Source organism: Phyllobates terribilis, unplaced genomic scaffold (assembly GCF_046119375.1).
Source record: "Phyllobates terribilis strain yellow unplaced genomic scaffold, ASM4611937v1 Scaffold_7__3_contigs__length_470593459, whole genome shotgun sequence".
Lineage (NCBI taxonomy): Eukaryota > Metazoa > Chordata > Amphibia > Anura > Dendrobatidae > Phyllobates > Phyllobates terribilis.
Genome location: NW_027362767.1, coordinates 260329153 through 260353111, shown reverse-complemented (window position 1 = coordinate 260353111; position 23959 = coordinate 260329153). Strand labels below are relative to the sequence as shown.

The following is a 23959-nucleotide window of genomic DNA, read 5'->3' as shown; positions in this document are numbered from 1 at the left end:
ATGATGTGTACGCTCTGTTATACTAGGGGAGGAGCGTTATATGATGTGTATGCTCGGTTATACTAGGGGAGGAGCGCTATATGATGTGTACGCTCGGTTATACTAGGGGAGGAGCGGTATATGATGTGTACGCTCTGTTATACTAGGGGAGGAGCGCTATATGATGTGTACGCTCGGTTATACTAGGGAGGAGCGCTTTATGATGTGTACTCTCGGTTATACTAGGGGAGGAGCGCTATATGATGTGTATGCTCTGTTATACTAGGGGAGGAGCGGTATATGATGTGTACTCTCGGTTATACTAGGGGAGGAGCGCTATATGATGTGTACGCTCGGTTATACTAGGGGAGGAGCGCTATATGATGTGTACGCTCTGTTATACCAGGGGAAGAGCGCTATATGATGTGTACGCTCGGTTATACTAGGGAGGAGCGCTATATGATGTGTATGCTCGGTTATACTAGGGGAGGAGCGCTATATGATGTGTATGCTCTGTTATACTAGGGGAGGAGCGGTATATGATGTGTACTCTCGGTTATACTAGGGGAGGAGCGCTATATGATGTGTACGCTCGGTTATACTAGGGGAGGAGCGCTATATGATGTGTACGCTCTGTTATACCAGAGGAGGAGCGCTATATGATGTGTACGCTCGGTTATACTAGGGAGGAGCGCTATATGATGTGTATGCTCGGTTATACTAGGGGAGGAGCGCTATATGATGTGTACACTGTTATACTAGGGGAGGAGCGCTATATGATGTGTACGCTCAGTTATACTAGGGAGGAGCGCTATATGATGTGTACGTTCGGTTATACTAGGGGAGGAGCGCTATATGATGTGTACTCTCGGTTATATGAGGGAGGAGCGCTATATGATGTGTACGCTCAGTTATACTAGGGAGGAGCGCTATATGATGTGTACTCTCGGTTATACTAGGGGAGGAGCGCTATATGATGTGTACTCTCGGTTATACTAGGGAGGATCGCTATATGATATGTACGCTCTGTTATACTAGGGGAGGACCGCTATATGATGTGTACTCTCGGTTATACTAGGGGAGGAGCGCTATATGATGTGTACTCTCGGTTATACTAGGGGAGGAGCGCTATATGATGTGTACTCTCGGTTATACTAGGGGAGGAGCGCTATATAATGTGTACGCTCTGTTATACTAGGGGAGGAGCGCTATATGATGTGTACGCTCGGTTATACCAGGGGAGGAGCGCTATATGATGTTTACGCTCTGTTATACTAGGGAGGAGCGCTATATGATGTGTATGCTCTGTTGTACTAGGGGAGGAGCGCTATATGATGTTTACGCTCTGTTATACTAGGGGAGGAGCGCTATATGATGTGTATGCTCGGTTATACTAGGGGAGGAGCGCTATATGATGGGTACGCTCGGTTATACTAGGGGAGGAGCGCTATATGATGTGTACGCTCGGTTATACTAGGGGAGGAGCGCTATATTATGTGTACGCTCGGTTGTACTAGGGGAGGAGCGCTATATGATGTGTACGCTCGGTTATACTAGGGGAGGAGCGCTATATGATGTGTACGCTCGGTTATACTAGGGGAGGAGTGCTATATGATGTATACGCTCTGTTATACTAGGGGAGGAGCGCTATATGATGTGTACGCTCGGTTATACTAGGGAGGAGCGCTATATGATGTGTACGCTCAGTTATACTAGGGAGGAGAGCTATATGATGTGTACTCTCGGTTATACTAGGTGAGGAGCGCTATATGATGTGTACTCTCGGTTATACTAGGGGAGGAGCGCTATATGATGTGTACGCTCGGTTATACTACGGGAGGAGCGCTATATGATGTGTACGCTCGGTCATACTAGGGGAGGAGCGCTATATGATGTGTACGCTCGGTTATACTAGGGGAGGAGCGCTATATGATGTGTACTCTCGGTTATACTAGGGGAGGAGCGCTATATGATGTGTACACTCGGTTATAATAGGGGAGGAGCGCTATATGATGTGTACGCTCGGTTATACTAGGGGAGGAGCGCTATATGATGTGTACGCTCGGTTATACTAGGGGAGGAGCGCTATATGATGTGTATGCTCGGTTATACTAGGGGAGGAGCGCTATATGATGTGTACTCTCGGTTATACTAAGGGAGGAGCGCTATATGATGTGTATGCTCGGTTATACTAGGGGAGGAGCGCTATATGATGTGTATGCTCGGTTATACTAGTGGAGGAGCGCTATATGATGTGTACGCTCGGTTATACTAGGGGAGGAGCGCTATATGATGTGTACGCTCTGTTATACTAGGGGAGGAGCGCTATATGATGTGTACGCTCGGTTATACTAGGGAGGAGCGCTTTATGATGTGTACTCTCGGTTATACTAGGGGAGGAGCGCTATATGATGTGTATGCTCTGTTATACTAGGGGAGGAGCGGTATATGATGTGTACTCTCGGTTATACTAGGGGAGGAGCGCTATATGATGTGTACTCTCGGTTATACTAGGGAGGAGCGCTATATGATGTGTACTCTCGGTTATACTAGGGGAGGAGCGGTATATGATGTGTACGCTCTGTTATACTAGGGGAGGAGCGGTATATGATGTGTACGCTCGGTTATACTAGGGAGGAGCGCTATATGATGTGTACTCTCGGTTATACTAGGGGAGGAGCGCTATATGATGTGTATGCTCTGTTATACTAGGGGAGGAGCGGTATATGATGTGTACTCTCGGTTATACTAGGGGAGGAGCGCTATATGATGTGTACTCTCGGTTATACTAGGGGAGGAGCGCTATATGATGTGTACTCTCGGTTATACTAGGGGAGGAGCGCTATATGATGTGTACGCTCGGTTATACTAGGGGAGGAGCGCTATATGATGTGTACGCTCTGTTATACCAGGGGAGGAGCGCTATATGATGTGTACGCTCGGTTATACTAGGGAGGAGCGCTATATGACGTGTACGCTCGGTTATACTAGGGGAGGAGCGCTATATGATGTGTACGCTCGGTTATACTAGGGGAGGAGCGCTATATGATGTGTACACTGTTATACTAGGGGAGGAGCGCTATATGATGTGTACGCTCAGTTATATTAGGGAGGAGCGCTATATGATGTGTACGTTAGGTTATACTAGGGGAGGAGCGCTATATGATGTGTACTCTCGGTTATACTAGGGAGGAGCGCTATATGATGTGTACGCTCAGTTATACTAGGGAGGAGCGCTATATGATGTGTACTCTCGGTTATACTAGGGGAGGAGCGCTATATGATGTGTACTCTCGGTTATACTAGGGAGGAGCGCTATATGATATGTACGCTCTGTTATACTAGGGGAGGACCGCTATATGATGTGTACTCTCGGTTATACTAGGGGAGGAGCGCTATATGATGTGTACTCTCGGTTATACTAGGGGAGGAGCGCTATATGATGTGTACTCTCGGTTATACTAGGGGAGGAGCGCTATATGATGTGTACACTCTGTTATACTAGGGGAGGAGCGCTATATGATGTGTACGCTCGGTTATACCAGGGGAGGAGCGCTATATGATGTTTACGCTTTGTTATACTAGGGAGGAGCGCTATATGATGTGTATGCTCTGTTGTACTAGGGGAGGAGCGCTATATGATGTTTACGCTCTGTTATACTAGGGGAGGAGCGCTATATGATGTGTATGCTCGGTTGTACTAGGGGAGGAGCTCTATATGATGTGTACGCTCGGTTATACTAGGGGAGGAGCGCTATATGATGTGTACGCTCGGTTATACTAGGGGAGGAGTGCTATATGATGTATACGCTCTGTTATACTAGGGGAGGAGCGCTATATGATGTGTACGCTCGGTTATACTAGGGGAGCAGCGCTATATTATGTGTACGCTCGGTTGTACTAGGGGAGGAGCGCTATATGAAGTGTACGCTCGGTTATACTAGGGGAGGAGCGCTATATGATGTGTACGCTCGGTTATACTAGGGGAGGAGTGCTATATGATGTATACGCTCTGTTATACTAGAGGAGGAGCGCTATATGATGTGTACGCTCGGTTATACTAGGGAGGAGCGCTATATGATGTGTACTCTCGGTTATACTAGGGGAGGAGCGCTATATGATGTGTACTCTCGGTTATACTAGGGGAGGAGCGCTATATGATGTTTACGCTCTGTTATACTAGGGGAGGAGCGCTATATGATGTGTATGCTCGGTTGTACTAGGGGAGGAGCGCTATATGATGTGTACGCTCGGTTATACTAGGGGAGGAGCGCTATATGATGTGTACGCTCGGTTATACTAGGGGAGGAGTGCTATATGATGTATACGCTCTTTTATACTAGGGGAGGAGCGCTATATGATGTGTACGCTCGGTTATACTAGGGGAGCAGCGCTATATTATGTGTACGCTCGGTTGTACTAGGGGAGGAGCACTATATGATGTGTACGCTCGGTTATACTAGGGGAGGAGCGCTATATGATGTGTACGCTCGGTTATACTAGGGGAGGAGTGCTATATGATGTATACGCTCTGTTATACTAGGGGAGGAGCGCTATATGATGTGTACGCTCGGTTATACTAGGGAGGAGCGCTATATGATGTGTACTCTCGGTTATACTAGGGGAGGAGCGCTATATGATGTGTACTCTCGGTTATACTAGGGGAGGAGCGCTATATGATGTGTACGCTCGGTTATACTACGGGAGGAGCGCTATATGATGTGTACGCTCGGTCATACTAGGGGAGGAGCGCTATATGATGTGTACGCTCGGTTATACTAGGGGAGGAGCGCTATATGATGTGTACTCTCGGTTATACTAGGGGAGGAGCGCTATATGATGTGTACGCTCGGTTATAATAGGGGAGGAGCGCTATATGATGTGTACGCTCGGTTATACTAGGGGAGGAGCGCTATATGATGTGTACGGTCGGTTATACTAGGGGAGGAGCGCTATATGATGTGTACTCTCGGTTATACTAAGGGAGGAGCGCTATATGATGTGTATGCTCGGTTATACTAGGGGAGGAGCGCTATATGATGTGTATGCTCGGTTATACTAGGGGAGGAGCGCTATATGATGTGTACGCTCGGTTATACTAGGGGAGGAGCGCTATATGATGTGTACGCTCTGTTATACTAGGGGAGGAGCGCTATATGATGTGTACGCTCGGTTATACTAGGGAGGAGCGCTTTATGACGTGTACTCTCGGTTATACTAGGGGAGGAGCGCTATATGATGTGTATGCTCTGTTATACTAGGGGAGGAGCGGTATATGATGTGTACTCTCGGTTATAGTAGGGGAGGAGCGCTATATGATGTGTACTCTCGGTTATACTAGGGGAGGAGCGCTATATGATGGGTACTCTCGGTTATACTAGGGGAGGAGCGCTATATAATGTGTACGCTCTGTTATACTAGGGGAGGAGCGCTATATGATGTGTACACTCGGTTATACCAGGGGAGGAGCGCTATATGATGTTTACGCTCTGTTATACTAGGGAGGAGCGCTATATGATGTGTATGCTCTGTTGTACTAGGGGAGGAGCGCTATATGATGTTTACGCTCTGTTATACTAGGGCAGGAGCGCTATATGATGTGTATGCTCGGTTGTACTAGGGTAGGAGCGCTATATGATGTGTACGCTCGGTTATACTAGGGGAGGAGCGCTATATGATGTGTACGCTCGGTTATACTAGGGGAGGAGTGCTATATGATGTATACGCTCTGTTATACTAGGGGAGGAGCGCTATATGATGTGTACGCTCGGTTATACTAGGGAGGAGCGCTATATGATGTGTACTCTCGGTTATACTAGGGGAGGAGCGCTATATGATGTGTACTCTCGGTTATACTAGGGGAGGAGCACTATATGATGTGTACGCTCGGTTATACTAGGGGAGGAGCGCTATATGATGTGTACGCTCGGTCATACTAGGGGAGGAGCGCTATATGATGTGTACGCTCGGTTATACTAGGGGAGGAGCGCTATATGATGTGTACTCTCGGTTATACTAGGGGAGGAGCGCTATATGATGTGTACACTCGGTTATACTAGGGGAGGAGCGCTATATGATGTGTACGCTCTGTTATACTAGGGGAGGAGCGCTATATGATGTGTACGCTCAGTTATACTAGGGGAGGAGCGCTATATGATGTGGGCTCTCAGTTATACTAGGGGAGGAGCGCTATATGATGTGTACTCTCGGTTATACTAGGGGAGGAGCGCTATATGATGTTTACGCTCGGTTATACTACTGGAGGAGCGGTATATGATGTGTACGCTCTGTTATACTAGGGGAGGAGCGCTATATGATGTGTACACTGTGTTATACTAGGGGAGGAGCGCTATATGATGTGTACGCTCGGTTATACTAGGGGAGGAGCGCTATATGATGTGTACTCTCGGTTATACTAGGGGAGGAGCGCTATATGATGTGTACGCTCTGTTATACTAGGGGAGGAGCGCTATATGATGTGTACTCTCAGTTATACTAGGGGAGGAGCGCTATATGATGTGTACTCTCGGTTATACTAGGGGAGGAGCGCTATATGATGTGTACGCTCGGTTATACTAGGGGAGGAGCGCTATATGATGTTTACGCTCGGTTATACTAGGGGAGGAGCGCTATATGATGTGTACGCTCTGTTATACTAGGGGAGGAGCGTTATATGATGTGTATGCTCGGTTATACTAGGGGAGGAGCGCTATATGATGTGTTGTCTCGGTTATACTAGGGGAGGAGCGCTATATGATGTGTACGCTCTGTTATACTAGGGGAGGAGCGCTATATGATGTGTACGCTCTGTTATACTAGGGGAGGAGCGTTATATGATGTGTATGCTCGGTTATACTAGGGGAGGAGCGCTATATGATGTGTTGTCTCGGTTATACTAGGGGAGGAGCGCTATATGATGTGTACGCTCTGTTATACTAGGGGAGGAGCGCTATATGATGTGTATGCTCGGTTATACTAGGGGAGGAGCGCAATATGATGTGTATGCTCGGTTATACTAGGGGAGGAGCGCTATATGATGTGTTGTCTCGGTTATACTAGGGGAGGAGCGCTATATGATGTGTACGCTCTGTTATACTAGGGGAGCAGCGCTATATTATGTGTACGCTCGGTTGTACTAGGGGAGGAGCGCTATATGATGTGTACGCTCGGTTATACTAGGGGAGGAGCGCTATATGATGTGTACGCTCGGTTATACTAGGGGAGGAGTGCTATATGATGTATACGCTCTGTTATACTAGGGGAGGAGCGCTATATGATGTGTACGCTCGGTTATACTAGGGAGGAGCGCTATATGATGTGTACTCTCGGTTATACTAGGGGAGGAGCGCTATATGATGTGTACTCTCGGTTATACTAGGGGAGGAGCGCTATATGATGTGTACGCTCGGTTATACTACGGGAGGAGCGCTATATGATGTGTACGCTCGGTCATACTAGGAGAGGAGCGCTATATGATGTGTACGCTCGGTTATACTAGGGGAGGAGCGCTATATGATGTGTACTCTCGGTTATACTAGGGGAGGAGCGCTATATGATGTGTACACTCGGTTATAATAGGGGAGGAGCGCTATATGATGTGTACGCTCGGTTATACTAGGGGAGGAGCGCTATATGATGTGTACGGTCGGTTATACTAGGGGAGGAGCGCTATATGATGTGTACTCTCGGTTATACTAAGGGAGGAGCGCTATATGATGTGTATGCTCGGTTATACTAGGGGAGGAGCGCTATATGATGTGTACGCTCGGTTATACTAGGGGAGGAGCGCTATATGATGTGTACGCTCGGTTATACTAGGGGAGGAGCGCTATATGATGTGTACGCTCTGTTATACTAGGGGAGGAGCGCTATATGATGTGTACGCTCGGTTATACTAGGGAGGAGCGCTTTATGATGTGTACTCTCGGTTATACTAGGGGAGGAGCGCTATATGATGTGTATGCTCTGTTATACTAGGGGAGGAGCGGTATATGATGTGTACTCTCGGTTATAGTAGGGGAGGAGCGCTATATGATGTGTACTCTCGGTTATACTAGGGGAGGAGCGCTATATGATGTGTACTCTCGGTTATACTAGGGGAGGAGCGCTATATAATGTGTACGCTCTGTTATACTAGGGGAGGAGCGCTATATGATGTGTACGCTCGGTTATACCAGGGGAGGAGCGCTATATGATGTTTACGCTCTGTTATACTAGGGAGGAGCGCAATATGATGTGTATGCTCTGTTGTACTAGGGGAGGAGCGCTATATGATGTTTACGCTCTGTTACACTAGGGCAGGAGCGCTATATGATGTGTATGCTCGGTTGTACTAGGGTAGGAGCGCTATATGATGTGTACGCTCGGTTATACTAGGGGAGGAGCGCTATATGATGTGTACGCTCGGTTATACTAGGGGAGGAGTGCTATATGATGTATACGCTCTGTTATACTAGGGGAGGAGCGCTATATGATGTGTACGCTCGGTTATACTAGGGAGGAGCGCTATATGATGTGTACTCTTGGTTATACTAGGGGAGGAGCGCTATATGATGTGTACTCTCGGTTATACTAGGGGAGGAGCACTATATGATGTGTACGCTCGGTTATACTAGGGGAGGAGCGCTATATGATGTGTACGCTCGGTCATACTAGGGGAGGAGCGCTATATGATGTGTACGCTCGGTTATACTAGGGGAGGAGCGCTATATGATGTGTACTCTCGGTTATACTAGGGGAGGAGCGCTATATGATGTGTACACTCGGTTATACTAGGGGAGGAGCGCTATATGATGTGTACGCTCTGTTATACTAGGGGAGGAGCGCTATATGATGTGTACGCTCAGTTATACTAGGGGAGGAGCGCTATATGATGTGGGCTCTCAGTTATACTAGGGGAGGAGCGCTATATGATGTGTACTCTCGGTTATACTAGGGGAGGAGCGCTATATGATGTTTACGCTCGGTTATACTACTGGAGGAGCGGTATATGATGTGTACGCTCTGTTATACTAGGGGAGGAGCGCTATATGATGTGTACACTGTGTTATACTAGGGGAGGAGCGCTATATGATGTGTACGCTCGGTTATACTAGGGGAGGAGCGCTATATGATGTGTACTCTCGGTTATACTAGGGGAGGAGCGCTATATGATGTGTACGCTCTGTTATACTAGGGGAGGAGCGCTATATGATGTGTACTCTCAGTTATACTAGGGGAGGAGCGCTATATGATGTGTACTCTCGGTTATACTAGGGGAGGAGCGCTATATGATGTGTACGCTCGGTTATACTAGGGGAGGAGCGCTATATGATGTTTACGCTCGGTTATACTAGGGGAGGAGCGCTATATGATGTGTACGCTCTGTTATACTAGGGGAGGAGCGTTATATGATGTGTATGCTCGGTTATACTAGGGGAGGAGCGCTATATGATGTGTTGTCTCGGTTATACTAGGGGAGGAGCGCTATATGATGTGTACGCTCTGTTATACTAGGGGAGGAGCGCTATATGATGTGTACGCTCGGTTATACTAGGGAGGAGCGCTTTATGATGTGTACTCTCGGTTATACTAGGGGAGGAGCGCTATATGATGTGTATGCTCTGTTATACTAGGGGAGGAGCGGTATATGATGTGTACTCTCGGTTATACTAGGGGAGGAGCGCTATATGATGTGTACTCTCGGTTATACTAGGGGAGGAGCGCTATATGATGTGTACGCTCGGTTATACTAGGGGAGGAGCGCTATATGATGTGTACGCTCTGTTATACCAGGGGAGGAGCGCTATATGATGTGTACGTTCGGTTATACTAGGGAGGAGCGCTATATGATGTGTACGCTCGGTTATACTATGGGAGGAGCGCTATATGATGTGTACACTGTTATACTAGGGGAGGAGCGCTATATGATGTGTACGCTCAGTTATACTAGGGAGGAGCGCTATATGATGTGTACGCTCGGTTATACTAGGGGAGGAGCGTTATATGATGTGTACTCTCGGTTATACTAGGGGAGGAGCGCTATATGATGTGTACTCTCGGGTATATTAGGGAGGAGCGCTATATGATGTGTACGCTCTGTTATACTAGGGGAGGAGCGCTATATGATGTGTATGCTCGGTTATACTAGGGGAGGAGCGCTATATGATGTGTACGCTCGGTTATACTAGGGAGGAGCGCTATATGATGTGTACGCTCAGTTATACTAGGGAGGAGCACTATATGATGTGTACTCTCGGTTATACTAGGGGAGGAGCGCTATATGATGTGTACACTCGGTTATACTAGGGGAGGAGCGCTATATGATGTGTACACTCGGTTATACTAGGGGAGGAGCGCTAAATGATGTGTACACTCGGTTATACTAGGGGAGGAGCGCTATATGATGTGTACGCTCGGTTATACTAGGGAGGAGCGCTATATGATGTGTACGCTCTGTTATACTAGGGGAGGAGCGCTATATGATGTGTATGCTCGGTTATACTAGGGGAGGAGCGCTATATGATGTGTACGCTCGGTTATACTAGGGAGGAGCGCTATATGATGTGTACTCTCGGTTATACTAGGGGAGGAGCGCTATATGATGTGTATGCTCGGTTATACTAGGGAGGAGCGCTATATGATGTGTACGCTCGGTTATACTAGGGGAGGAGTGCTATATGATATGTACGCTCTGTTATACTAGGGGAGGACCGCTATATGATATGTACGCTCTGTTATACTAGGGGAGGACCGCTATATGATGTTTACTCTCGGTTATACTAGGGAGGAGCGCTATATGATGTGTACGCTCTGTTATACTAGGGGAGGAGCGCTATATGATGTGTACGCTCGGTTATACTAGGGGAGGAGCGCTATATGATGTGTACGCTCGGTTATATTAGGGAGGAGCGCTATATGATGTGTACTCTCGGTTATACTAGGAAGGAGCGCTATATGATGGGTACGCTCTGTTATACTAGGGGAGGAGCGCTATATGATGTGTGCTCTTGGTTATACTAGGGGAGGAGCGCTATATGATGTGTACGCTCTGTTATACTAGGGGAGGAGCGCTATATGATGTGTACTCTCGGTTATACTAGGGAGGAGCGCTATATGATGTGTACGCTCTGTTATACTAGGGGAGGAGCGCTATATGATGTGTACGCTCGGTTATATTAGGGGAGGAGCGCTATATGATGTGTACGCTCGGTTATACTAGGGGAGGAGCGCTATATGATGTGTACTCTCGGTTATACTAGGGGAGGAGCGCTATATGATGTGTACTCTCGGTTATACTAGGAGAGGAGCGCTATATGATGTGTACGCTCTGTTACACTAGGGGAGGAGCGCTATATGATGTGTACTCTCGGTTATACTAGGGAGGAGCGCTATATGATGTGTACGCTCTGTTATACTAGGGGAGGAGCGCTATATGATGTGTACGCTCGGTTATACTAGGGGAGGAGCGCTATATGATGTGTACGCTCGGTTATACTAGGGGAGGAGCGCTATATGATGTGTACACTCGGTTATACTAGGGGAGGAGCGCTATATGATGTGTACTCTCGGTTATACTAGGGGAGGAGCGCTATATGATGTGTACTCTCTGTTATACTAGGGGAGGAGCGCTATGTGATGTGTACGCTCTGTTATACTAGGGGAGGAGCGCTATATGATGTGTACGCTCTGTTATACTAGGGGAGGAGCGCTATATGATGTGTACTCTCGGTTATACTAGGAAGGAGCGCTATATGATGGGTACGCTCTGTTATACTAGGGGAGGAGCGCTATATGATGTGTACTCTCGGTTATACTAGGGGAGGAGCGCTATATGATGTGTACGCTCGGTTATACTAGGGAGGAGAGCTATATGATGTGTACGCTCTGTTATACTAGGGGAGGAGCGCTATATGATGTGTACTCTCGGTTATACTAGGGAGGAGCGCTATATGATGTGTACGCTCTGTTATACTAGGGGAGGAGCGCTATATGATGTGTACTCTCGGTTATACTAGGGGAGGAGCGCTATATGATGTGTACGCTCGGTTATACTAGGGGAGGAGCGCTATATGATGTGTACGCTCGGTTATACTAGGGGAGGAGCGCTATATGATGTGTACTCTCAGTTATACTAGGGGAGGAGCGCTATATGATGTGTACGCTCGGTTATACTAGGGGAGGAGCGCTATATGATGTGTACTCTCGGTTATACTAGGGGAGGAGCGCTATATGATGTGTACTCTCGGTTATACTAGGGGAGGAGCGCTATATGATGTGTACTCTCGGTTATACTAGGGGAGGAGCGCTATATGATGTGTACTCTCGGTTATACTAGGGGAGGAGCGCTATATGATGTGTACTCTCGGTTATACTAGGGGAGGAGCGCTATATTATGTGTACGCTCGGTTATACTAGGGGAGGAGTGCTATATGATGTGTACGCTCTGTTATACTAGGGGAGGAGCGTTATATGATGTGTACTCTCGGTTATACTAGGGAGGAGCGCTATATGATGTGTACGCTCTGTTATACTAGGGGAGGAGCGCTATATGATGTGTACGCTCGGTTATACTAGGGGAGGAGCGCTATATGATGTGTACGCTCGGTTATATTAGGGAGGAGCGCTATATGATGTGTACTCTCGGTTATACTAGGAAGGAGCGCTATATGATGGGTACGCGCTGTTATACTAGGGGAGGAGCGCTATATGATGTGTGCTCTTGGTTATACTAGGGGAGGAGCGCTATATGATGTGTACGCTCTGTTATACTAGGGGAGGAGCGCTATATGATGTGTACTCTCGGTTATACTAGGGAGGAGCGCTATATGATGTGTACGCTCTGTTATACTAGGGGAGGAGCGCTATATGATGTGTACGCTCGGTTATATTAGGGGAGGAGCGCTATATGATGTGTACGCTCGGTTATACTAGGGGAGGAGCGCTATATGATGTGTACTCTCGGTTATACTAGGGGAGGAGCGCTATATGATGTGTACTCTCGGTTATACTAGGAGAGGAGCGCTATATGATGTGTACGCTCTGTTATACTAGGGGAGGAGCGCTATATGATGTGTACTCTCGGTTATACTAGGGAGGAGCGCTATATGATGTGTACGCTCTGTTATACTAGGGGAGGAGCGCTATATGATGTGTACGCTCGGTTATACTAGGGGAGGAGCGCTATATGATGTGTACGCTCGGTTATACTAGGGGAGGAGCGCTATATGATGTGTACGCTCGGTTATACTAGGGGAGGAGCGCTATATGATGTGTACTCTCGGTTATACTAGGGGAGGAGCGCTATATGATGTGTACTCTCTGTTATACTAGGGGAGGAGCGCTATGTGATGTGTACGCTCTGTTATACTAGGGGAGGAGCGCTATATGATGTGTACGCTCTGTTATACTAGGGGAGGAGCGCTATATGATGTGTACTCTCGGTTATACTAGGAAGGAGCGCTATATGATGGGTACGCTCTGTTATACTAGGGGAGGAGCGCTATATGATGTGTACTCTCGGTTATACTAGGGGAGGAGCGCTATATGATGTGTACGCTCGGTTATACTAGGGAGGAGAGCTATATGATGTGTACGCTCTGTTATACTAGGGGAGGAGCGCTATATGATGTGTACTCTCGGTTATACTAGGGAGGAGCGCTATATGATGTGTACGCTCTGTTATACTAGGGGAGGAGCGCTATATGATGTGTACTCTCGGTTATACTAGGGGAGGAGCGCTATATGATGTGTACGCTCGGTTATACTAGGGGAGGAGCGCTATATGATGTGTACGCTAGGTTATACTAGGGGAGGAGCGCTATATGATGTGTACTCTCAGTTATACTAGGGGAGGAGCGCTATATGATGTGTACGCTCGGTTATACTAGGGGAGGAGCGCTATATGATGTGTACTCTCGGTTATACTAGGGGAGGAGCGCTATATGATGTGTACTCTCGGTTATACTAGGGGAGGAGCGCTATATGATGTGTACTCTCGGTTATACTAGGGGAGGAGCGCTATATGATGTGTACTCTCGGTTATACTAGGGGAGGAGCGCTATATGATGTGTACTCTCGGTTATACTAGGGGAGGAGCGCTATATTATGTGTACTATCGGTTATACTAGGGAGGAGCGCTATATGATGTGTACGCTCTGTTATACTAGGGGAGGAGCGCTATATGATGTTTACGCTCGGTTATACTAGGGGAGGAGCGCTATATGATGGGTACGCTCGGTTATACTAGGGAGGAGCGCTATATGATGGGTACGCTCTGTTATACTAGGGGAGGAGCGTTATATGATGTGTACTCTCGGTTATACTAGGGAGGAGCGCTATATGATGTGTACGCTCTGTTATACTAGGGGAGGAGCGCTATATGATGTGTACGCTCGGTTATACTAGGGGAGGAGCGCTATATGATGTGTACGCTCGGTTATATTAGGGAGGAGCGCTATATGATGTGTACTCTCGGTTATACTAGGAAGGAGCGCTATATGATGGGTACGCTCTGTTATACTAGGGGAGGAGCGCTATATGATGTGTACGCTCGGTTATATTAGGGAGGAGCGCTATATGATGTGTACTCTCGGTTATACTAGGAAGGAGCGCTATATGATGTGTACTCTCGGTTATACTAGGAGAGGAGCGCTATATGATGTGTACGCTCTGTTATACTAGGGGAGGAGCGCTATATGATGTGTACTCTCGGTTATACTAGGGAGGAGTGCTATATGATGTGTACGCTCTGTTATACTAGGGGAGGAGCGCTATATGATGTGTACGCTCGGTTATACTAGGGGAGGAGCGCTATATGATGTGTACGCTCGGTTATACTAGGGGAGGAGCGCTATATGATGTGTACGCTCGGTTATACTAGGGGAGGAGCGCTATATGATGTGTACTCTCGGTTATACTAGGGGAGGAGCGCTATATGATGTGCACTCTCGGTTATACTAGGGGAGGAGCGCTATATGATGTGTACGCTCGGTTATATTAGGGAGGAGCGCTATATGATGTGTACTCTCGGTTATACTAGGAAGGAGCGCTATATGATGGGTACGCTCTGTTATACTAGGGGAGGAGCGCTATATGATGTGTACGCTCGGTTATATTAGGGAGGAGCGCTATATGATGTGTACTCTCGGTTATACTAGGAAGGAGCGCTATATGATGGGTACGCTCGGTTATACTAGGGGAGGAGCGCTATATGATGTGTACTCTCGGTTATACTAGGGGAGGAGCGCTATATGATGTGTATGCTCTGTTATACTAGGGGAGGAGCGCTATATGATGTGTACTCTCGGTTATACTAGGGAGGAGCGCTATATGATGTGTACGCTCTGTTATACTAGGGGAGGAGCGCTATATGATGTGTACGCTCGGTTATATTAGGGGAGGAGCGCTATATGATGTGTACGCTCGGTTATACTAGGGGAGGAATGCTATATGATGTGTACTCTCGGTTATACTAGGGGAGGAGCGCTATATGATGTGTACTCTCGGTTATACTAGGGGAGGAGCGCTATATGATGTGTACGCTCTGTTATACTAGGGGAGGAGCGCTATATGATGTGTACTCTCGGTTATACTAGGGAGGAGCGCTATATGATGTGTACGCTCTGTTATACTAGGGGAGGAGCGCTATATGATGTGTACGCTCGGTTATACTAGGGGAGGAGCGCTATATGATGTGTACGCTCGGTTATACTAGGGGAGGAGCGCTATATGATGTGTACGCTCGGTTATACTAGGGGAGGAGCGCTATATGATGTGTACTCTCGGTTATACTAGGGGAGGAGCGCTATATGATGTGCACTCTCGGTTATACTAGGGGAGGAGCGCTATATGATGTGTACTCTCGGTTATACTAGGGAGGAGCGCTATATGATGTGTACGCTCTGTTATACTAGGGGAGGAGCGCTATATGATGTGTACTCTCGGTTATACTAGGGGAGGAGCGCTATATGATGTGTACGCTCGGTTATACTAGGGGAGGAGCGCTATATGATGTGTACTCTCGGTTATACTAGGGAGGAGCGCTATATGATGTGTACGCTCTGTTATACTAGGGGAGGAGCGCTATATGATGTGTACTCTCGGTTATACTAGGGGAGGAGCGCTATATGATGTGTACGCTCGGTTATACTAGGGGAGGAGCGCTATATGATGTGTACGCTCGGTTATACTAGGGGAGGAGCGCTATATGATGTGTACGCTCGGTTATACTAGGGGAGGAGCGCTATATGATGTGTACTCTCAGTTATACTAGGGGAGGAGCGCTATATGATGTGTACGCTCGGTTATACTAGGGGAGGAGCGCTATATGATGTGTACTCTCGGTTATACTAGGGGAGGAGCGCTATATGATGTGTACTCTCGGTTATACTAGGGGAGGAGCGCTATATGATGTGTACTCTCGGTTATACTAGGGGAGGAGCGCTATATGATGTGTACTCTCGGTTATACTAGGGGAGGAGCGCTATATGATGTGTACTCTCGGTTATACTAGGGGAGGAGCGCTATATTATGTGTACGCTCGGTTATACTAGGGGAGGAGCGCTATATGATGTGTACGCTCTGTTATACTAGGGGAGGAGCGTTATATGATGTGTACTCTCGGTTATACTAGGGAGGAGCGCTATATGATGTGTACGCTCTGTTATACTAGGGGAGGAGCGCTATATGATGTGTACGCTCGGTTATACTAGGGGAGGAGCGCTATATGATGTGTACGCTCGGTTATATTAGGGAGGAGCGCTATATGATGTGTACTCTCGGTTATACTAGGAAGGAGCGCTATATGATGGGTACGCGCTGTTATACTAGGGGAGGAGCGCTATATGATGTGTGCTCTTGGTTATACTAGGGGAGGAGCGCTATATGATGTGTACGCTCTGTTATACTAGGGGAGGAGCGCTATATGATGTGTACTCTCGGTTATACTAGGGAGGAGCGCTATATGATGTGTACGCTCTGTTATACTAGGGGAGGAGCGCTATATGATGTGTACGCTCGGTTATATTAGGGGAGGAGCGCTATATGATGTGTACGCTCGGTTATACTAGGGGAGGAGCGCTATATGATGTGTACTCTCGGTTATACTAGGGGAGGAGCGCTATATGATGTGTACTCTCGGTTATACTAGGAGAGGAGCGCTATATGATGTGTACGCTCTGTTATACTAGGGGAGGAGCGCTATATGATGTGTACTCTCGGTTATACTAGGGAGGAGCGCTATATGATGTGTACGCTCTGTTATACTAGGGGAGGAGCGCTATATGATGTGTACGCTCGGTTATACTAGGGGAGGAGCGCTATATGATGTGTACGCTCGGTTATACTAGGGGAGGAGCGCTATATGATGTGTACGCTCGGTTATACTAGGGGAGGAGCGCTATATGATGTGTACTCTCGGTTATACTAGGGGAGGAGCGCTATATGATGTGTACTCTCTGTTATACTAGGGGAGGAGCGCTATGTGATGTGTACGCTCTGTTATACTAGGGGAGGAGCGCTATATGATGTGTACGCTCTGTTATACTAGGGGAGGAGCGCTATATGATGTGTACTCTCGGTTATACTAGGAAGGAGCGCTATATGATGGGTACGCTCTGTTATACTAGGGGAGGAGCGCTATATGATGTGTACTCTCGGTTATACTAGGGGAGGAGCGCTATATGATGTGTACGCTCGGTTATACTAGGGAGGAGAGCTATATGATGTGTACGCTCTGTTATACTAGGGGAGGAGCGCTATATGATGTGTACTCTCGGTTATACTAGGGAGGAGCGCTATATGATGTGTACGCTCTGTTATACTAGGGGAGGAGCGCTATATGATGTGTACTCTCGGTTATACTAGGGGAGGAGCGCTATATGATGTGTACGCTCGGTTATACTAGGGGAGGAGCGCTATATGATGTGTACGCTAGGTTATACTAGGGGAGGAGCGCTATATGATGTGTACTCTCAGTTATACTAGGGGAGGAGCGCTATATGATGTGTACGCTCGGTTATACTAGGGGAGGAGCGCTATATGATGTGTACTCTCGGTTATACTAGGGGAGGAGCGCTATATGATGTGTACTCTCGGTTATACTAGGGGAGGAGCGCTATATGATGTGTACTCTCGGTTATACTAGGGGAGGAGCGCTATATGATGTGTACTCTCGGTTATACTAGGGGAGGAGCGCTATATGATGTGTACTCTCGGTTATACTAGGGGAGGAGCGCTATATTATGTGTACTATCGGTTATACTAGGGAGGAGCGCTATATGATGTGTACGCTCTGTTATACTAGGGGAGGAGCGCTATATGATGTTTACGCTCGGTTATACTAGGGGAGGAGCGCTATATGATGGGTACGCTCGGTTATACTAGGGAGGAGCGCTATATGATGGGTACGCTCTGTTATACTAGGGGAGGAGCGTTATATGATGTGTACTCTCGGTTATACTAGGGAGGAGCGCTATATGATGTGTACGCTCTGTTATACTAGGGGAGGAGCGCTATATGATGTGTACGCTCGGTTATACTAGGGGAGGAGCGCTATATGATGTGTACGCTCGGTTATATTAGGGAGGAGCGCTATATGATGTGTACTCTCGGTTATACTAGGAAGGAGCGCTATATGATGGGTACGCTCTGTTATACTAGGGGAGGAGCGCTATATGATGTGTACGCTCGGTTATATTAGGGAGGAGCGCTATATGATGTGTACTCTCGGTTATACTAGGAAGGAGCGCTATATGATGTGTACTCTCGGTTATACTAGGAGAGGAGCGCTATATGATGTGTACGCTCTGTTATACTAGGGGAGGAGCGCTATATGATGTGTACTCTCGGTTATACTAGGGAGGAGTGCTATATGATGTGTACGCTCTGTTATACTAGGGGAGGAGCGCTATATGATGTGTACGCTCGGTTATACTAGGGGAGGAGCGCTATATGATGTGTACGCTCGGTTATACTAGGGGAGGAGCGCTATATGATGTGTACGCTCGGTTATACTAGGGGAGGAGCGCTATATGATGTGTACTCTCGGTTATACTAGGGGAGGAGCGCTATATGATGTGCACTCTCGGTTATACTAGGGGAGGAGCGCTATATGATGTGTACTCTCGGTTATGCTAGGGGAGGAGCGCTATATGATGTGTACTCTCGGTTATACTAGGGGAGGAGAGCTATATGATGTGTACTCTCGGTTATACTAGGGGAGGAGCGCTATATTATGTCTACGCTCGGTTATACTAGGGGAGGAGCGCTATATGATGTGTACGCTCTGTTATACTATGGGAGGAGCGCTATATGATGTGTACTCTCGGTTATACTAGGGGAGGAGCGCTATATGATGTGTACTCTCGGTTATACTAGGGAGGAGCGATATATGATGTGTACTCTCGGTTATACTAGGGGAGGAGCGCTATATGATGTGTACTCTCGGTTATACTAGGGGAGGAGCGCTATATGATGTGTACTCTCGGTTATACTAGGGGAGGAGCGCTATATAATGTGTACGCTCTGTTATACTAGGGGAGGAGCGCTATATGATGTGTACGCTAGGTTATACCAGGGGAGGAGCGCTATATGATGTTTACGCTCTGTTATACTAGGGAGGAGCGCTATATGATGTGTACGCTCTGTTATACTAGGGGAGGAGCGCTATATGATGTGTACGCTAGGTTATACCAGGGGAGGAGCGCTATATGATGTTTACGCTCTGTTATACTAGGGAGGAGCGCTATATGATGTGTATGCTCTGTTGTACTAGGGGAGGAGCGCTATATGATGTTTACGCTCTGTTATACTAGGGTAGGAGCGCTATATGATGTGTATGCTCGGTTATACTAGGGGAGGAGCGCTATATGATGGGTACGCTCGGTTATACTAGGGGAGGAGCGCTATATGATGTGTACTCTCGGTTATACTAGGGGAGGAGCGCTATATGATGTGTACGCTCGGTTATACTAGGGGAGGAGCGCTATATTATGTGTACGCTCGGTTGTACTAGGGGAGGAGCGCTATATGATGTGTACGCTCGGTTATACTAGGGGAGGAGTGCTATATGATGTATACGCTCTGTTATACTAGGGGAGGAGCGCTATATGATGTGTACTCTCGGTTATATTAGGGGAGGAGCGCTATATGATGTGTACGCTCGGTTATACTAGGGGAGGAGCGCTATATGATGTGTACGCTCGGTCATACTAGGGGAGGAGCGCTATATGATGCGTACGCTCGGTTATACTAGGGGAGGAGCGCTATATGATGTGTACTCTCGGTTATACTAGGGGAGGAGCGCTATATTATGTGTACTCTCGGTTATACTAAGGGAGGAGCGCTATATGATGTGTATGCTCGGTTATACTAGGGGAGGAGCGCTATATGATGTGTATGCTCGGTTATACTAGGGGAGGAGCGCTATATGATGTGTACGCTCGGTTATACTAGGGGAGGAGCGCTATATCATGTGTATTCTCGGTTATACTAGGGGAGGAGCGCTATATGATGTGTACTCTCGGTTATACTAGGGGAGGAGCGCTATATGATGTGTATGCTCGGTTATACTAGGGGAGGAGCGCTATATGATGTGTATGCTCGGTTATACTAGGGGAGGAGCGCTATATGATGTGTACGCTCTGTTATACTAGGGGAGGAGCGCTATATGATGTGTACTCTCGGTTATACTAGGGGAGGAGCGCTATATAATGTGTACGCTCGGATTTACACTGCTGGTCTCTGACAACAGCATTTCTTGACCACTAGAAAAGTGAGTGGCGACCATCACCCCAACATCTTTTGGGAATCCCTTTTATATACAGTAGGGAGGTTTTCACTGCATTATTTATTTTACACAATGATCTGAAGATCAGGAAGCTGTTCCCCAGGACTCCATCTCCTGACATTACAACAATACATATTGTCTGCGGGGTCTAGAAATATTTCCGCATTCCTAATATATGGACCCCCACCCCTTTTCCTAAGAATCATCATTCTCTGACTTTGGCTCCAAATGCCACCTATAGTGATGGCTCATCTGGTGACCTCTCTTCTCCCCATGTGTCAGTGTTCACTACAACTCTTTCAATGAAGCAGGAGGCTCAGAATGAGCATTACGTCAGGTCCTGCCTGGAGAGGAGATTGCTGTAGGACATGGCAGGTCCAATAACCATCAGCCACCCTGAATCTGTAGCTGCAGATTTTGGGGCCTCTTGGAATATTTCAGGGTCTAAATGAAGTCCTCTGGTGTAAAATGAATGCAGTAAGGATTCTGAGCTGCATTTATTCCCTTCATATTACTTTCTGAACTGTCACGTCTAATTTTTACCGTCCACTTCAGCATGGCTGTAATTAGGCGTTCAGAGAGCAATTAGTCCGGACTGTGCGTCTGACAGGAGAAGAGGGGCGCTGCGTCCAGTCTGTCAGCAGCAGGAATAATTGGAAGAGGTGGGACTCGATTCTCTCCGCAGACGCCTGAACTTAATTATCAGCTGCTGAGAGATTGTATGCGCCGTCCTCCGCAACAGTCAGCTGGGGAACAACCGGAATAATCAGCGGGGACAGGGCTCATCCCTGAGGGGGGGAGCATGACCCCCAAAGAGGAAATCCTTGTGCCACCTCTGGCCTTGCACATTCCTATTAAATGGGTGACTAAAAATCGACTGTTTTCTCGCGCCCATTGACTTGCATTGGTGAGTCTCATCCAATATACGCGGCCATACATAGCATGCTGCGATGTTTTCCTCAACCCAATTCCAGGTGAGGAAATCTGGCAGATGAACACTGCATAATTGAATAACATTGTGGCGAGTGCAATGTGATTTTTTTTCTCACATCGTACTTGCCGATTTTATACGCAGATGTGAGCGATCCCTTAAAAAGGAAAAAAAAACAGCACTGGCAGTGCACACAGATTTCTTTTCCTTGTCTCCCCCACCCCACCAAACACATTTGACCTTACCTTGGACCCCCCAAGTTTGTCCGGATTCATCAGTTCTCCTTCCAGCCTAATGATAATAGTGCACTCGTCCTGTGAGAACTATGTATTCGGGAAGTGCAGCGCCTGATATCACTGGTTAGTGTGTGGTTAGTGATGTAACTTACAGCCAGTCCACATGTACCAGCATTCAGGCAAAGAAGGGGGTGGGTGGTAATATCCTGTCTGAATATCCCAAAATGATGCTGGTCCTCTTGTAGCACGGAGATCCTAAACTAAGTAATAGAAGAATATTGTTGGAGTTTCCCTTTAATTTTACGTTTGATGTTTTTTATGGGTGATAAATTATAATATACTAATCTTCCTTAATGTTACTATTTTTACACAAGTTTCAGCCCAGTTCTGAGTAACTTCCCTCTTTAATCGGATAAGGGGTCTGAAACGAAAGGATTTCCAAATATCGTCTGAATCCTTTGACATGACGCGCCATCTAGTGGTGAACCTTAGAAAGTTCATGGTGCAAGTAACCAGTAGGGTTATGTTTATACTAATATCTGTCATTTGCTTCACCAAAATATAAAAAATGACCTTGAAAGTTAAGTATATGTAATCTTTCTAGCTATATGTTGATTTCACAAATCTTCACATGCTGGGAACAAAAGCGACGGCCACACTGAGAACCTTCTGAGTGAAAAAGAAACTCCAAACGAATGTGGTGCTAGTCACCTTAGGATTTCTTCAATACATCCAATTCCAGTGAAAAATCTGTTCCAAAAAATACATTTCATTTCTCAAAGAAAAAATGTTAAACTACAGTACAACGCGTTTCGGCTGCTATTTTTACAGTGCAGCCTTCATCAGGTAACGAAACACAAACAACATACAAAATACAAAAAGCACTATCAATTCTTTTTTGTATATTGTTTGTTTTTTTGTTACCTGATGAAGGCTGCACTGTAAAAATAGCAGCCGAAACTGTATTTTTTGGAACAGATTTTTCACTGGAATTGGATGTATTGAAGAAATCCTAAGGTGACTAGCACCACATTCGTTTGGAGTTTCTTTTTCACTCAGAATTTACTACCTATGTAGATCCGAATCAGGATCAGTACATAGTGCTCCAAAGTGAGCTGCTCACCTTATTGGACTATACAAGACATGGAGGAGAGGTGCCCAAAGAATTGATTCCTTGAGAATCTCAACGTGCATTTCTTACTGATTAAGGGTGAGCATAAACACAACGAAAATAATTTTTTACTGTTGGTAAAAACGTATTACACCCATAGGAAGCGCCGCACTTGTCTTTCTTCCCTCTCTCCCTAAATTAGGGTTCTTCTAAAAGACACTGAGAACCTTCAGACACAACTTGAAAATCCACCTCTTCAAGAAAGCTACAGCCTGCACTGACCACACTACCACCTCCCCACCACCAGAGCTGCTGCAACCCCCCACCTACTGTCTCCTTCCCCATTATCCTGTAAGCCCGCAAGGGCAGGGCCCTCTCCCCTCTGTACCAGTCTACCATTGTTAGTTTGTTCACTGTATTTTATATTTGTATTTCATATGTAACCTCTTCTCAGGTACAGCACCAAGGAATCAATGGTGCTCTAAGAATAAATAATAATGACTAAGTAAAAGGATCAAAGACGTATCTTCTCACAGATGGAGGTTTGTTACAATGTGCTAGCAATAATACAAACTAAATACCGCAGGATTAAGTACAGCAGGAAAAGGTTTTGGCCTCCGAGTGTAACGTCCTGATACATATACACATAAACACAGACTGCTTTTATTTTCTCAATTCCTAATTAGCAGGTTACTCATAGCATTTCCAGTTAACACCACAAGGTGGCGCACACGACAAGTGCATCCTTACTACATTGTTGTAGATTAAAAGCTGCTTGTTACAGGACCAGCAAAAGCTATGAGATTTCAGAAATATAGTGTGCAAATTGCCTCTTCAGAGAAAAAGAGGACTTAAACTCTATAGCGCCACCTATTGGAAGCAGCAGTCCTACAAGTCACGGTATGTCACTCTCCACAAGGAGAAACGTTACCCCT

At 46.8% G+C, this 23959-nt stretch overlaps 1 protein-coding gene across 1 annotated transcript in view; it reads right to left on the bottom strand.

Moving 5' to 3' along the window:
• The window catches only part of RNF208 (ring finger protein 208), a 115729-nt gene extending 93786 nt beyond the window's left edge, over positions 1–21943 (bottom strand). The window contains exon 1 of the mRNA XM_073637828.1: positions 21923–21943. The gene's annotated coding sequence lies outside the window, so the exon portion shown is untranslated. The remainder of the gene's footprint in view (positions 1–21922) is intronic.
• Between the last annotated feature and the right edge of the window lie 2016 nt (positions 21944–23959).